This window comes from Microtus oregoni, unplaced genomic scaffold (assembly GCF_018167655.1).
Source record: "Microtus oregoni isolate MIOR12 unplaced genomic scaffold, Mior012 000115F_ref0000277, whole genome shotgun sequence".
Classification (NCBI taxonomy): Eukaryota; Metazoa; Chordata; class Mammalia; order Rodentia; family Cricetidae; genus Microtus; species Microtus oregoni.
The window spans coordinates 999,987-1,016,905 of record NW_024544744.1 but is presented as its reverse complement, the minus strand read 5'-3'; the positions used below and the strand labels follow the sequence as shown (position 1 = coordinate 1,016,905).

At 42.5% G+C, this 16,919-nt stretch overlaps 1 protein-coding gene across 3 annotated transcripts in view; it reads right to left on the bottom strand.

Moving 5' to 3' along the window:
* The window catches only part of Elmo1 (engulfment and cell motility 1), a 535,377-nt gene extending 533,048 nt beyond the window's left edge, over positions 1-2,329 (bottom strand). For 2 of the 3 annotated variants that reach the window (XM_041645693.1, XM_041645696.1), the window contains exon 1: positions 1,940-2,329. The gene's annotated coding sequence lies outside the window, so the exon portion shown is untranslated. The remainder of the gene's footprint in view (positions 1-1,939) is intronic. The other variant, XM_041645694.1, reaches the window with a different exon arrangement.
* Positions 2,330-16,919: the final 14,590 nt, after the last annotated feature.

The following is a 16,919-nucleotide window of genomic DNA, read 5'->3' as shown; positions in this document are numbered from 1 at the left end:
AGGCAGAACAGTACGTGCAAAGGTCCTGGGGAGAGAAAGCAGTAAAGAAAAATGTCAGGAAGTCAGAATTGCTGCAGTTAACAAGGACACACCACTGTGCGGACATGGCAGCCCATCTACGACCACCCACCCTGAGGCCAATGACTGTGGAGGCACAGAGTCTCCACAGACAGCGGTCTTCCCAGCTTCCTACCCCCCAGATTTCTCCGGCTTACTCTTCCTCCTCACCAGGAGTCCTCACAGTTGGGGTCATCCTGTCAGCTGACCACTCCATCTAACTTTAACAAAAACCGAATAGCAAACGCAGTAAGAAAGGCCATAAGCACATTTATCCACAATTCTGAAGCGATAGCGAATGTACCATAGTGAAGAGCAGAAGATCAAAAGGGCAGCGAGGGAGGGAGGGAAAGACGGAGGGAGCGAGAGAGGGCAGCCAAGAAGAAATGAGTATGGAGTCTTCGTCACAAGCCTGCAAGTAACCTGGCGCTTAACTCACAAGGATCCCCAGTCCTGTAAATTGAGGAGTGGAAATAGTAAACCTTGAAATAACCTTGGAGAGCTGCTGAAGAGGTGAGACACGTGGAGACCATGACCAGAAGCCTCTAATGGACCCTCTCTGCAGCCAGCTTTCCCAACCTAAGAGTCATTACAAATAAACAGGATCCTCCAGTCCCACGTTGCTCTCAAAGATTTTGGTATGTAAACGCTGATTGATTATTTTTATTTTGTACATCAAAAAAAAAACGAAAACAAAAACAAAACAAAAAAAACAAAATTCAGAAATTCTTCCCCGGTTTCCCCCAAAATTCCAACAACCCCCTCTCTGTTTCTTAGGCCAGAGGCAGGCGGCCCACAGTCCCTGGGTGCATTTCATGGAGCTCAATGTGCCTCGGGAGCTGTCCAGAGGGCCCCGGAGCTGTCCCTGCTTGTGGCCAAACTCTGCAGCGTCAGGTCAATCCAGGTCCCACAACCCGTGCTCCAGCTGCCTAGTTCAAAGGGCCCAAGGCAAGAGAGTCAGTAGAAGTGAGCCCCCCACCCCCGAGGGGCAATGGGAAAGACCCCCCCCCCCCCGCGAGCGCAATGACGCGCGCGAACACACACACACACACACACACACACAACACACAACACACACACACACACACACACGCCTGGCGCGCGCCCGCGGCACAACACGGACTTCCCAACCCCACACAAGCGCACCACGGCTCGTTGAGTTCTGGGTTTCCTCTTCCTCAAAGCCGCGGGGCTACCGCGGTGCGGAGCTCGCTCTCTCCCTCCCCAGCGCCTCACGCCCGCCGCTCTCCGGGAAAGGCGCCCGGTCCGCCCTCTCCCACGCCAGCCTCTCCATCGAAGCCCCCCGCCACCCTCCCTCCCGGGCCCCACAGGGAAGCCCCGCGTGGCCCCGGGAGGCGGGTCTTCACCAGCGAACGCTCTCAGGGGTCCCCGCCGCCCGTCGCGCCCCAGCCCGGGAGCGCGCTCTCCGGGGGTCCCCTCCCATCTGCGACGCCCAAGCGAGCCCCGGAGTCTTCGCCGCCCACCGCGACTGGGCGCAGCCTCCAGTCTCTCCGGCCCCACTACTGCTGGCCGCAAGGTCCCGGTGCACTCTGCTAGGTCCCAGCACCCCTACGCCGGTGGCACAGCCCTCCGGCGCCCCCTCCAGCCGACCCTGCCCGGACCACCTCCGCGGGTCCCGGCTGTGAGTCCCACTCGGGAGCTGCCCCCAGTGTCCACTGCCCCCGTGCCTCTAGTCACTCGGGACCCCCCTCTGCCTAGACCTCCCAACTGCAGCGCGCCCGCAGCCTCCGCCCGCCCGCACCGCGGGGCCCCGGGAGGAAACAAAAGTGTCTCGGCGGCGTCCTCGTCTTGCCCCGGCCCCCTCCCGGGCCGCCGAGGTCAGCGAGCTGGGCGCCGCGCCAGCCCTGAAAACTTTACGAACCTGCCCGGGGTCGCAGAACGCGGTGACGAGGGCTCCCAGGGGCCGGAACGCCGGGGCGGGGGCCGTAGACCGGTGCCCGAGGTTCTGTCGCCCCTCTCGGGGCCGTGGACAGCGGTGGCTCTGCCTCTATCTCGTGCCCATCCTCGCCCGCCGCCGCTGCCCGAACGCACGCACTTACACTCGGGTCGCCGGCCGCTGCCGCCGGCTGCCGCTGCTCTCACTTCCTCTTCCTTCCTCCTGCTGGCCAGAGACACATCTTGCATCTAGGAGCATCCCGCGAGCTGCCGCGAACTCTCCTCCTGGGCAGACGCTGCGGAGTTGCCGCCGCCGCCCCCGGCACCTGCGCGCGGACACGCGTGGTTGGCGCGTTTGCTTCCCGCCCCCGCACTGCTTCCCGCCTCCCTGTAAGGTGACTAGGGCCCGGTGCCTACGAGTTTTTGAAGTCCTTATACTTAAAAAGAGGGGAATGTCACACAGTATGCATACTTCTGCTCTGCTATAAATAGTGTGTACTGAGCATGACTTCTCTGATGAGCTCACAAACCGTGTTTTACAGTCACTAATTAACTCCGTCACCCTCATAGCGCCACCTCTGGGGTACCCTTTTTATAAGCTTTCATTTTGAACAGCTTTTTGAGATTTTCCACCGAAGGGGAAACTTCGGTGGGCTGATTTAAAACAATTAATTTCTCTAAGAAGCTCCCCGTATATTTATTTCTTGACACATTTTGTCGTGGGCAGCAAGGCAAAAATGACAGCCCGTTTCCTTCTCCTCCATTACCTATGAATTTACTGTAGTCAAAAGTACCAGGATTCCTTCAGTGAAGCCAGAGATTCTCTTGTGTGGTACATCATGGCATGAAGCAACATGTACTACTCTGAATTTGTTATTTATGGTTATTTTATTATTATTGAAGTCACGCAGTCCTACTTCAGTAGTTTTCAAAGAAGAAATCAAACACAGCTAACTCCCAGTCTAGGAGGCAGGAGGGAAATGACAGTTGGAAAGTTCAGAAGCACCTGTCCTGTTGGAATTCAGCACTCCCTGAGGGAGCCGCTGTGCCTGCCCTCATCTCTAGAAAAGGAGAGGAGCTGGGAGTACACTCCAGAATCTAAAGCAAAGAGCAATGCTCTCTTTAAGATTAATCCCAAGAAGAGTGAACTGGGCTTGGTATGTAAATTAAGATTGTTTTAAAAATTAAAAAAAGGTTAGTCACAGAAATATTTAATTATGAACCCTGTGCTGACTGTCCATTAGCACCCACTGGGTACTTTACATGAAAAATAAAATAACCCATTGTTTTTATAATGATTTTATCATTTCAGTGAACAAAAGTTCCACAGTTTATATGTAATAAATCAATGAGATAGTATATCAAGTTAGGATATATGTGTGTAATTAAAATTAATTCCACCACTTTATTTATTTGTTTGTTTGTTTGAATATTTAGATTTTTGAGACAGGGCTTCTCTGTGTAGTCCTGGCTCTTTCACTCTGTAGCCCAGGCTGACATCAAACCCATAAAGATCCATCTGCCTCTGCCTCCCCATTGCTGGGATTAAAGGCATGTGCCATCACCACCTGGCCTCACCAGTTTATTTTTATTGAATTTTTTCATAAAATATATTCTAATCATCCTTTTCCCCTCCCCAGACTCCTGAGAGACTCCCCACCTCCCCACCGACCCAACTCCATGCCATTTCTTTTTCTCTTGCTTTAAAAAATAAGCAACCAAAATAAGAAAACAAAACAAAATAACCAAACCAATAATAATACCAAAATAAACAGGAAACACACAGTTATATTTAAAAACATAAAAATACAAAAATGAAAAGCAAAACATACAAGCAAAAAACAATAAGACAAAAAAAAATGTCCAAACAAAGCAATTTGAGACAAAAAGTCTACAAAACATTGAGTTCATTCTGTGTTGGCCATCTATTGCTAGGCATGGGGCCTACCCTGAAGAGTTAGTATACGCGGTGATACTCCACTGGAGAAAAATAATTTTCCTTTGGAAACAGGAGTCAATTGCAGATAGTTTCTTGGTTAGTGGTAGGAGCCTGTGTCCACTTTCCCCTCTCAGCACTGGGAATCCATCTGGCTTGAACCTGTGCACACCAGTGCATCTGCCACAGTGTTGTGAATTCCTGTGTAGCAGTTCTGTGGTTGCTGAAGGACTCATCCACACCCTCTGGCTCTTGCCTTCTTTCAGCCTCCTCTTTTGCCTAGTCCCTTAAGCCCTGAGGAGAGGGTTTGAAGAAGATATTCTATTTAGGAGCGAGTGCTCCAAAAATCTCTCACTCCTTGCATATTGTACAACTGAGGATCTCTGTGTTAATTCTCATCTATTACAAAAGGAAGCTTCTCTGATGGTGGCTGAATGAGGCACTAATCCGTGGTTATAGCAGGAGTCATTTTGGTGCTATATTAATTTAGCAGAAAAACACTATTTGGTTTTCCCCAAGCCTATCCAGTCTCAGCTTCTTGACCACCTGAGAAGTGTGTGGTATGGGTTCCATTTCATGGAGTGAGCCTTAAATCCCATCCCAGAATGGTTGGTTACTTCCACAACATTTGTACCTCTATGGCACCAGCATATCTTGCAGGTAAGCCACCACTGTTACAAGTCACTATTGCAGAACACAGTTTTTGTAGTAGCAAGCACACAAATGATCTTCCAGTACCGTGAACGCTAGTCAGTAGCACTGAAGGCTCTAGTTAAGTACCAGCTAAACCTCTCCATGTTTAATGAGATACTACCTTCAGCAAGATACCATTATTCTTGGAGAGCAACCAATAGCCTTGACAATATATTGGCCAATGAATCAGATGTAACCCATTCCTGGCACTGGAGGTTTTACTTGGCAGAGTAAGATACCTATTGGGGCATTGACTGCCCAGTTATTTGGTGACTTCATTTTGATTTCTTTCATACATAGGTATATTTTAGGAGGTTTCCTTCTACTGTATTGGGCTCCCACATGGCCCCTCAAATGGCCTTACTGTTAGTTGTCTCCTTCCCACTCCCATATTCCCTGCCCCTCCTCATTTATTACCCCCACTCCAATCTCTGCCTTGTCTCTACAGAGCATCACATTCTATTGCACTTCCTTGGGAGTTCCTCTCCTCCTCCCTAATCTTTTATTGGGTACCTAACCTCTGTGGTTACACAACTGTAGCATGCATATCAAAGGCTTGCAAGCAAACAACCGCAAGTATTTGGTTTTTTGGAGTCTGAGTCTCCTTACTCAGAATGATTTTTTTTCTAGCTCTATCCATTTACCTATCAACTTTATAGTTTTGTTTTCTTAAAGAGCCAAATAATATTCCATTGTGAAATGAGCTATATTTTCACTATTCCTTCACCAATTGATGGACATCTAGAAAGTTTCCAATTTCTGGCTATTATGAATAGAGCAACAGTGAAGATGGATGCGCAACTGTCTCTATAGAAAGACCGAGAAACCATTGGCTGTATGCCCAAGAGTGGTATAGCTAGATCTTTTCCAAACTTCCTGCAGAACTGAAGCACTGATTTCCATAGTGACTGTACTAGTTTGCACTCCCACCAGCAATGGATGAGTGTTCTCCTTTCCTCACATCCTCTCCAGCATGAGCTGTCATTTGTTTTATTGATCTTGGCCATTCTGACTGGTTTAAAATGAAATCGCAAAGCAGTTTTAATTTGAATTTCCCTGGTGAGTAATGAAATGATAGGGAACATTTCTTTAAGTATTTTTCAGTCATTTATATTTCATCTTTTGAGAACTCTCTGCTTAGTTCTGTACTCTATTTTTTGTTTGTTTGTTTTGTTTTTACAGGACAGGGTTTCTCTGTGTAGCCCTGACTGTTCTGGAGCTCTCTCTGTAGACCAACCTGATCTTGAACTCAGAAATCTGCCTGGCTCTGCCTCTTGAGTGCCGGGATTAAAGGCATTTGCCACCTCCACCCAGCCTGTATGCTATTTTTTAATTGGCTTATTTGTTTGCTTTTGAGTTTTGAGTTTTCTATATAAATACTAATCCTCTATCTGATGTGTAATTGGTAAAGATATTTTCCCATTGTGTAGCCTGCAACTTTGTCTGAATGACAGTGTTTTTTGCCATACAGAAACTTTCCAGTTTCATGAGATCCCATTTATTAATTGTTGATCTAATTGCCCGAGCTACAGTGTTCTGTTCAAGCAGTCTTTTCCTGTGCTGGGTTCAAAATTATTCCCCACTTTGCCTTCTATCAGATCCAGAGTACCTGGTCTTATGTTGAAGGCCTTGATACACTTGGAGTTGAATTGCTGAAAAGTAAGCATGTATTTGCATTCCTCTACAAGAAGCCATTCAGTTTGACAAGTACCATTTTTTGAAAATGCTGTCTTTTCTCCAATGTGTATTTTTAGCTTCTTTTGCAAAATCAGTTGTGGATTTTGGATAAGATCTGGGTCTTAATTCCATTCCATTGATCCAAGAGTTTGTTTTTATGCCAGTACCAGGTTGTTTCTTCATTACTATATCTCTGTAGTACAACTTGAAGTCTGGGATGGTGATACCTCCTAAAGTTCTTTGATTACTCAAGAGTGTTTTTACTATCCTGTTTTGTTTTTGTTTTGTCTGTTTGTGTTCTTTTTGTTTGTATTTTACATATGGCTGGACTTTTTTATTTATATAAAAAATGGTGTTGAAATTCTGAAAGGATTTCCCTTGAATCTGTAAATCGCTTTTTGTAGGATGGCTGTTTTCACTGTATTAATCCTACTGATCCATGACCATGGGATATTTTTTCATCTTCTGATTCTTCTGATATCTTCTTCAGGATCATTTTTTGTTTGCCTGTTTGTTTTGAGACAGGGTCTTTTTAAAGAGACTGGCTGTCCTGGACTCACTAGACAGATGAGGCTGGTGTCAAACTCACAGAAATTCCTCTGCCTCTACCTCCTGAATGCTGAAAGCATGCGCCACTGTACCCAGTTTTCTTCAGTACCTTAAAATTTTGTTACACAAGTTTCTCACTTGCTTGATAAGAATTATACTGAGGGCATTTTTTAGGCTTGTGTGAAAGATATTGTTTTCTTAATTACTTTGTTAATCTGTTCATCATATGTATAAAGGAAGGCTACTGATTTTCGTGTGCTAATTTTATAAACTGCCATGTTCCTAAAAGTGTTTATCAGCTGTAGAACTTTCGTGATGGAGGTTTTAGGGTTCTTTACATACACAATCATATTGTTGGCAAATAAGGATAATTTGACTTCCTTTTCTGTTTGTGTCATCTTGATTGCCTTCAGTTGTCATATTGCTCCAGCTAAGACTTTAAATACCATATTGAATAGACATGGAAAGAATGAACACCCATGTCTTGTGTCTGATTTTTATGAAAATATTTTGAGTGTCTCTTAGTTAGGTTTATATTGGCTGTGGTCTTACTGTATATTGCCCCTATTATGCAGAGATATGTTTCTTGTCTCCTAGTCTCTTCGGAACTTTTATTATGAAGGGATGTTGGATTTTGTCAAAGGCCTTTTCTTTGTTTAATGAGATGATCATGTGGTTTTTGTCTTTCAGTCTGTTTATGAGATGGATTTGCATTTCTCTATTTACATATATTGAACAATTTTGCATCTCTAGGATGAAGCCCACTGAATGATGGTAAATAATATTTTGATATGTTCTTAAATTCAGTTTGCAAGTATTTTTGAGAATTTTTGTATCTATGTTCCTAAGGGATATTGGTCTGCAACTATCTTTTTTGTTGGATCTTTATGTGGATTATGTGTGGTCTAGGAGAAAGAATTAGGAAATGTTCCTTCAGTTTCTATTTTGCAGCATAATTTGAGGCATATTGGTGTTAATTCTTCTTTTATAATCTGATATAATTCTTCACTGAACCCATCTGATTCTGGACTGTTTTGGTTTGGGAAGCTTAATTGCAGCTTTTGTTTTGCTTGGAGTTATGAGTCTCTTTAAATTGCTTATCTGTTCATGATTTAACTTTGGTAGATGTTTTATATGTCAAGAAATTTAGCTATTTCTTAAGCTTTCCAGTTTGATGGAGTACAGATCTTTGAAGAATGTCCTTATGATTCTCTGGATTTCCTAGGTGTCTGTTGTAATGTGCTCCCCTCCCCCACTTTCATCTTTTTTTTTTTTGTCAGATATCAAAATAGCTACATCTGCTTGCTTCTTAGGTTCATTTTTTTTAAGATTTATTTATTTATTATGTATGCAGTGTTCTGTCTGTATTTATGCATGCCAGAAGAGGGCACCAGATCTCATTATAGATGGTTGCAAGCCACCATGTGGTTGCTGGGAATTGAACTCACGACCTCTGGAAGAACAGACAGTGCTCTTAAATCTTAGGATCATTTTCTTAGATTAACTTTTTCTATTCTTTTCCCCTGAAAGGATGTCTATCTTTGAGAGATGATGTCCTAATTTTGAGGTATGTTTTTCAGATGCAACAGAAAGAAGAATTTTGTCTTCTAAGCAATCTGTTAGTCTGTGTCTTATTATTGGGAAATTGAGACCATTAATATTGAGAAGTGTTTGTTGATTCTTGTTATTTTGTTATGATGTTGCCCCCCCCTTTTGGTTTACTGTTCTGGGATTATTTATGCTTTTTCTCTTCTTGGATGTGGTTAACCTCTTCAGACTGTAGTTTTCCTTCTAGTACATTCTGTACAACTGGATTTGCAAATAACTATTTCTTAAATTTGGTTTTATTATAGAATATTTTTCTTTCTCTATCAATTATCTTTGATCGTTTTGCTTTGTATAGTAGTCTGGGCTGGCGTCTACAGTCTCTCCAAGTTTGTGAAACTTGTCCAGATGCTTCTGGATTTCAGATTCTCCATTGACAAGTCAGATGTTATTCTGATGCCTTTGTAAGACTTGGTCTTTTTCCCTTTCAGATTTTAAAGTCCTTTCCCTATTCTTTACATTTAGTATTTTGATTATTATGAATTGTGGGGAATTTCTTTTCTGGCCCAGTCAATTTGATCTTCTATATGCTTCCCGTACCTTAATAGGCATCTTCATCTTTCAGTCAAGGAAATTTTCTTAAATAATTATGTTGAAAATATTTTCTGTGACTTTGATCTGAGTTTTTTCTCATTTACCTCTGCTATTTGTGGATTTGATCTTTTCACATTGTCCTAGATTTATTGACTATTTTGTGCCTTGATTTCTTTAGATTTAATTTTTTGTTTTGTTTTGGTTTTGGTTTTTGGTTTTTCAAGACAGGGTTGGGAGCCTTTCCCAGAACTCACTCTGTAGACCAGGCTGGCCTCGAACTCACAGAAATCCACCTACCTCTGCCTCCAGAGTACTGATATTAAAGGCGTGTGCCACTACTGCCCACATTTCTCCAATGTCTTATACTCTGTTTGTGAGGCTTACCTCTGAAGTTTTGATTATATAGCTTAAATTTTTCATTTCCAGTTTGTGTTTCCTTTAGTGATTCTATTTATTTTTAAGATTATCTTTCCATGTTTTGAATTGTTTTCATTATTTCACCCAACTTATCTTTTCATGAACCACCTTAATGGATTTATTCATATTCTCTTTAAGGTCCTTGGCATATCCATAATTGCTATTTTGAAGTCCTTGTCTTGTGTGTCAGTTATATTGCATTTCTCAGTGCCTTCTGTAGAAAAAGTTACTAATTTCTGGTGAAGACATATTATCTTGGTTGTTCATTTTTATGTTATTGTGTTGGTGTCTAGGCGTCTGGAGTTATGACACTTGAGATGTTTCTAGGTGTTGATACCTGATGTTGTCATTGTTGACTGGATGTTCTTTTCTTTGGTTACTGATGCTTTCCCAGGATCTTAAGCAATGTAGTAGTCCTGGGGTTCCTGATAGAATACTTCTGCAGTTCAGTGAGTGACAGAGAGGAATAGAGATGGGCTAGGATTAAAGGTTGAAAATGGGTGTGAGAAAGAACTAGGGCGATCCAGGTCATACCAGGAAGTGGAGTTCCCTGGGGGTGGAAGTGTAGTGAAAGAAGAGGGTCTTGAAAGTAGGTAGCAGTAGTACAAAGAATACATCTGGAGAGGCAGGGATAAGAGGACTAGAGCATCCTGGGTCTGTACCAGATAATTGAGTTTCCAATGAATGGAGTTGGGAGGAGGGGTGGGGTCCTGCACCTGCAAACAGCCTGCTACAGGAGATGAGCCTGGAGAGATTGTAATCAAGGACAGGAAAATAGTGAAAAGTACCTACCTGAGTCTCAGCCTAGTGTGGCTACTGGGAGTCCTTGGTAGAAAGTGTTTCTGGGTATCAATAGTTGGCCAAAAAGAATAGTGATGGCTAGAAGGGAAGGTTGAGAGGGTCAGAGTGACAAACTAAACTGGTTCCATTTTCTAGAAAATACAGGATGGCCCATATGGCTCTCATTAGTGGCTCACATTATATTTCTAATGAACAGCCCTCATCTTAACCCTTATTATAAGCAAACTCTGTAGGAAGCAGGAATAACTGTGGCCAGATGGTGGTAAGCTATTAGTTTAAAGAAGGGTCATTCCAGGAAAGAAACTGAAGTTTTCTATATCCTCATCCACAAAATTGTAATGGCATTTGATATGACTCAGTAAATGGAAACTTCTGTACAGATGCAGTGTCATGGTAGTGTGAATAGTGAATTTGATCTACAACTTCCAGCTAAGACATACAGGGACCTTAACTTCAGTGCACAGTGTGAGCACTCGGTATGTATGAGAGGGTGTAATTGCTCCCAGTCACCAGAAACTAGCAAGGAGATAAGTATGCTGCCATGTCACCTTGTCTCTAGCGTTGCTCTTTGCAGTAAACACGGAGTAAGTGCTACCCTTCCTCTAGCAGATGGGTATTTCAGATCTTTTACTGTAGTCCCTCAAATTCTACATAAACACTTTCCCAGAATTAAACATTTTGTTACTCTGACTTCTCATCATGAGAAGTAGCTTTGAGTCGTTTTCACCCTTGACAAACACAGTACATCTGTTGGCTAGTTCCAGTTAACTTTGACAAAATCTAGAGACACTTGGGAAGAAGGAACCTCAGTTGAGAAATTGCCTCCATCACAATGGCCTATAGGTGCAGGGTCTAGCCTTGATGGGCTTGTATGTTCCACAGTAGGGACATATGAATTAGAAATAGTAGGCAGAATAGACAGAGACACAAAAGAAATAGAAGCATTTCCCAGACTTCAATAGCTCTACCCAAATCATCAGCCTTCTTTGTGTGTTCCAAACCCAAAGACAGGAGGGGTAGCTTATCAAAATGTCACCACAAAACTCTGAAGTGCAAAAGTGGCCTCTTGTACTTTTGATCATGATGACTCATGTTGATCAACTCTATTCTTGCCAAGTATTCACAATAATTTATAACCCATTAAGTAAAAGCATTTGCTGAACTCTAAATGGGCCATGTACATTTAATGGTACATTTAGTGATCTGCTTCAGAATTCTGCCCCAAATCAGCAATGAGGTCATTGACCTATATCTTGGAGGAATGATGCCATTTTCCTGTGTGGGACTGAGGCCCCTGACGTCTACCTCTAGTCATCAACAGCTTCAGGGCAGAGACTATATTTACAGTTCCAGGAAGCCACCACCCAGGGATAATGAGTTCTGGACAATAGGCAGACACCTGGGATTCAAAGTCACTAGGCTCAGCCCTGGGACAAGCAGAGAGACGTAGAAGTCTGTAGGAGGCATTTCTTCACTGGTCAACAGTTAAGTCAGTGTGTGCAGAATCTCTTAAAAGGAGCTGAAATGTAAGAGAAATACGGTGTGCACTTTTTTGACTCTTCCATTCAACCTGTAAGGGCTGATTTACATCAACTTGACACAACTAGAGTAATCTGGGAAGAGGAAAGCTGGATTGAAAAAATGCCCCCATCAGATTGGCTTGTGGTGTGTGTGTTTATCAATTATTGCTTTATGTGGGAGGGCTCAGCTCCCCATGAGTGGTGCCACCCTTTGGGTAGAGGTCCTGGGTGCTGTCAGAAAACAGGCTGAGCAACTCCTGAGGAGCAAGCCAGGAAGCAGTCCTCCTCCAAGGTCTCTGCTTTAGTTCCTGCCTTCAGGTTCCTGCCCTGTTTGACTTCCCTTTGTGATGGACTGTGCCGTGGAACTGTAAGATGAAACACACTCTTTCCCAAGTTACTTTTGGTCGTGGTCTTTATCACAGCAATAGAAAATCACCTAAGAAGACAGATTTTTGACTAATACAATAGCAGCTAAGGAGTGTGACAACTGGGAAGACAGGCTTGAAGTGCCATATTAAGTAGGGGCTGTTGACCCTATCTGCAAGTCAGGTCAAGAGGAGCATACACTCCTCCGGGTCCCTAAGACTGACATGTAAGTGGGAGCGATAAGCAGAGGATGAAAGTAGATGGACCAGAGAGGAGGGTTTTAGATCCAAAAGTCCCTTTGTATGAAGATCTGGAGAAATTACAGTGTTAAGAGAACCTTTGAAATTGATGTAGCTAATATGAGGAGTATCAAAATTATATTAATGAGAGCAGTGGGCAAAAGTCAAAATATTGAGACCACTGAGGATCATTTCACAGAATCTGGGCACAGTAGGGTAACTGAAAGTCACTGGGAAGTGTTTCAGGCTTACTCTCACTTCCCCTGAGATGCTGTCAGTGAGACACCATCACAGTCAGCTCTGTTCTGAGCTGCCTTGCTAACCAGCTAATGGAATGAAAGGGGGTAAGAACATGCACTTTGAGCAAAGGTCTCCTGTTCTATTCAAGATGCCATAACAGAATCTCATAGACTTGGAGTTTCATGCACTTCTAGGACTAATTCTTTTTTGTTTGGTTGGTTTTATTTTTATTTATTTTTTCTGAGCTTTCTCTGTGTAGTCCAAGCTGGCCTCAAAGTCAGAGATTCCCTTGCCTCTGCCTTTTAAATGCTGAAAAGGTATGTGCCACCACGGCCCAGCATTCTAGGGCAAATTCTTATAGGCATGCATTCTTTAACAAATTATTTCCATTTTCTCTGAATCTATAACAGGATAAGGTTACTTCTTTTAACAGTGCCCCATACACAGTAACTGCTCAGTAAATAGAACTAAATTGAAAGCCAATTGCTATGTAGTTATAATGTTATTAGTGTGCTACATGGCAGATTAAAATATCATTATTCTTATTTTATACTTTCTAAAATATATATGAACCTGTTCTATTGATTTTAAGAAAACAAATGAATGAAAAGTAAAATTTGTTCATGCTTATCCCAAGATCTGGTTCATAGCAACAAAGATAACAAAGATCCTTAATTATTTGTCTTGAATTCTTTTAGTAATTAATGTCATAATCTAAATGGCTTATACTTTTTTGTTTTTGTTTTTTTTTTTCTTCAAGACAGAACTACCTCAGGTTGCTGCCAGCGTATTGAGTAATGACTGCATGTGCCTACGCACACAGTTCCGATGCTTTGAGAGGCCAGCTGGGACATCTGTAGTGATTATGCCACCGCCAACTGCTGCTCGCCTCTGCATCCACTCTCCTCAAGTCCCGGCTCCAAGGACACTCCGTAGTGAACATCCTGTGTGCCAATCTCAGTTTCCATTCTCCGCTAAGACATTGGCTGCTCTTATTTTATGGGCATAACGTTTCTTCTTGTTGTGAAGATGTTAATGCTATTACTTTTCAGATTCTTCTATTAACTCGACTAGCTCATATTATTTCTAAGCCTGATGACATCTTTATTGTGCATCTGATTTTGCATAGGTGACTCTCTGACCCCTGCCAATGCATTTTCTGTTTCCTGTTGGCTCTCTCTCCTTTTCTCCCTTTCTTCCTCTCGTAGATAGAGAATCTTCTTTCCATATCTTTGCATTCATCTGGGTATCTGGAACTAGAGGAAGGAAGGTGTGAGTTATTAGGACACAATTACTAAGTTTTATTTAACATTACTGTTAAGTTGGGAGCATAGCCCCCAGCCCCTGACATCCATCCCAGCCTCCCTGACCTGGGAGTTGCTTTGGTCTGGACTCCAAATCCCAGCATGCCAGGTCTTGACCCCTCCCTGGGGAAGGTCAGGACCACTCCTGGTGTAGGAGGTCCTTCTGTATTTGTGTTGCTTTCGTTGGTTATTAAAGAAACTGCCTTGGCCTAGTTGATAGGGCAGAACTCAGGTAGGCAGGGAAGACAGAACAGAATTTTGGGAAGAAGGGCAGTGTGGCAGATGCCATGATTCTCCTGCCTGAGACTGACGCTGGTTAGAATCTTTCCTGGTAAGCCACAACCTCGTGGTGAGCACAGGTTAATAGAAATCGGTTAGATCAAGATGTAAGAGTCGGCCAATAAGAAATTAGAGCTAATGGCCTGGCAGTAATTTAATTAATACAGTTTTCTGTGTGGTTATTTCAGGGTTAAGTTAGCTGGACAGTGGGACACAGCCCACCCCTTCTACTATACACTCCCACAGGGTATTTAAGTGGGCTCTCAAAGGAGAAACATGTGGTTTGGGGTTTGCATGGGCTCCCTGCTGTCCTGTCTCCCTGCCATGTTATCAGCCACCTGAGAGGGCAGAACTTAGGTAGGTGGAGAAGACAGAACTGAATGCTGGGAAGAAGGGCAGAGTCAGAGAAGCCATGGATCCTCCGCCTGAGATGGACACCGGGTAGAATCTCTGGTAAGCCACTGCCATATGGTGAGATACAGGTCAATAGAGATGGGTTAAACTGATATGTAAGAGTTAGCCAATAAGAATTTAGAGCTAATGGCCAAGCAGTGTTTTAATTAATATAGTTTCTGTGTGGTTATTTTGTGTGTAAGCTACCCGAGCAGCTGGAACAAACAAGGGGCCCTCTCCTTACAACAGATGGGCATTTGATTTGATTTCATTTGACCTAACTGAACATTTTTGTGCCGGCAGAGTTGCCCTTTCTTATTATTTTTTCTTAACAATTACTTCTTTTATGTTCTAAATATTGATTACACTTGCATTCTGTTGTTTTCTGTCTTGACATCCAATCATAAGGTTTCTTTGTAATTGATGTTTTAGCTTGAGGGGAAATTTCCCTGTATTTTCTTCTCAACTTCTATACTGTTTGTTCTGGAAATTCTAAGCTATCCTCCTATTGGAGCTTCTGTACTAGCTGTGTGCCTCCAGGACTGGGAAAAAGGCTCAGATCTTTAAAGTACTTGCTGCTCAAGCATGAATGGGCCAAAGTGCCTGTAATCCCAGCATTGGGAAAGCAGAGACAGAGGAGTACCTGGAATTTGCTAATCTTGTAGTCTAGCCAAATTGGTGAGCTGCAGATTCAGGGAGAGACTCTGTCTCAAAAACTATGAAAGATAATGATTAGAAAAGACACCCAACATTGACTTCTGGTGTGCACACACATACAAACATATGTACACACATATGAACTCATACAAACAGACAGACTCTCATACACATATATGCACACACACAGAGAGAGAGAGAGAGGGAGGGAAAGAGAAAAAGAGACAGAGAGAGAGAGAGAGAGAGAGAGAGAGAGAGAGAGAGAGACCAATACATCTGACTTTCTTTACTTCCAGTTTAAGCTTTCTGTTCTGGAAAATGTCCTTGGATTTCTCTTGTTCCTTGATTTAAATTCTTTTAGTATCAGTATCCCTGTTTCTTAGTTCTTCTGATTATTTCCCTTTTTCACAGCAGCTCATTAATATTTTAGAGATATCATATACTCTTGAATTTCTTTGGCAATTTTAATTAAAAGCTATTGGTATTTTTTTATTGTTGCTTTTATTTTTAAATTTTGTCTTGCTTCATGAATACTCAGTGAGTTAGTTGTTGGATCATTTTCTTTGGCTTATTAACCTTGGTTCTTATCTCTGTCACTGGTGGCTTCTTTATAGTCTAATGCTCCAGGATCATTAGTTTATATGCCTTGTATTTTTAGCTGTGAACATATACAGTGCTTGTGTGGGTGTTTTCAACTGTTACGAAATTCCATTTTCTCAGGAAACTTCTCTTACAGCCTAAAATCTACCTGGCAGCCCTGTAGGTGGGGTTGAACAATACTCTCTTTTTAAACTAAACCGTTCCATTGCTAGTCACCTTTTCAATGTAACCAGAATTCTACAGTGAGTCTTGTTCCTATCACTGCCTCCCAAGACGATTGCTTCATGGTCCATTCTTGTCCCTAGTTGCATGTTCTGTGCTGGAAGTCACATGGGATAGTTACCCTATGCATAATTACATTTTATAAGTAGCATACAGGGAGTTCTGATTTTCAGCTCCATTTTTCCTTTCATTGAGCAAGTGCTCTAGGGGCAATGTGGAACTTCTTCAGTTATCAGTTTCTAACTTGTTTGTTAACCTTATGCCTTCAGTATTAGCAATGAAATCCTAACTGCTGTGACTAATATATAGGGTCAAGGTATATCTTCTCATAAAGCACTGCATGCTCTAGCTTTCCCTGACTGTTCTTTTCACTGTTGTTATATTGTGCTGTCTTTGTATTTCAGTAGAAGCTGGGTCTGGTGAGCTTCAGATGACTTTTTTTTTCTTTTTTGGCAAAAGCAAACCATGGATCAATACCAGACATAGCAAGCACCTCATTGTCCTAGTTCCCATTACCTGGGATGCCATCTTCACATCTCTCAAATCATGGTCACAAAGTCTCTTGAATAAGTGTTTCCTTTATGATCCTAAATATAAGTAGGAGGACATTTTATTCTGCACAAAGATTAAATTCTTTGAGTAATCACTCATGTAATGGTTTTAGTCTCTACTTACTATTCTTTATAATTACAATTTTGTTCTAGATTGCTTTATATTTTTTTATTTTATGTGTATGAGTATTGGCCTGCATATATGTCTGTGCACCACAGGTGTGCCCAGTGCCTGCAGAGGAGAGAAGGTGTGTTTTATCCCTGGAACTGGAGTGACAGGTAGTTATGAAATACTCTCGGGCTACTGGATAGAGAATCCAGGTTCTTAGGAAGAACTAACTCACCATGTGAGGCATCTCTCTAGCCCAGTTTTCTATTTATTT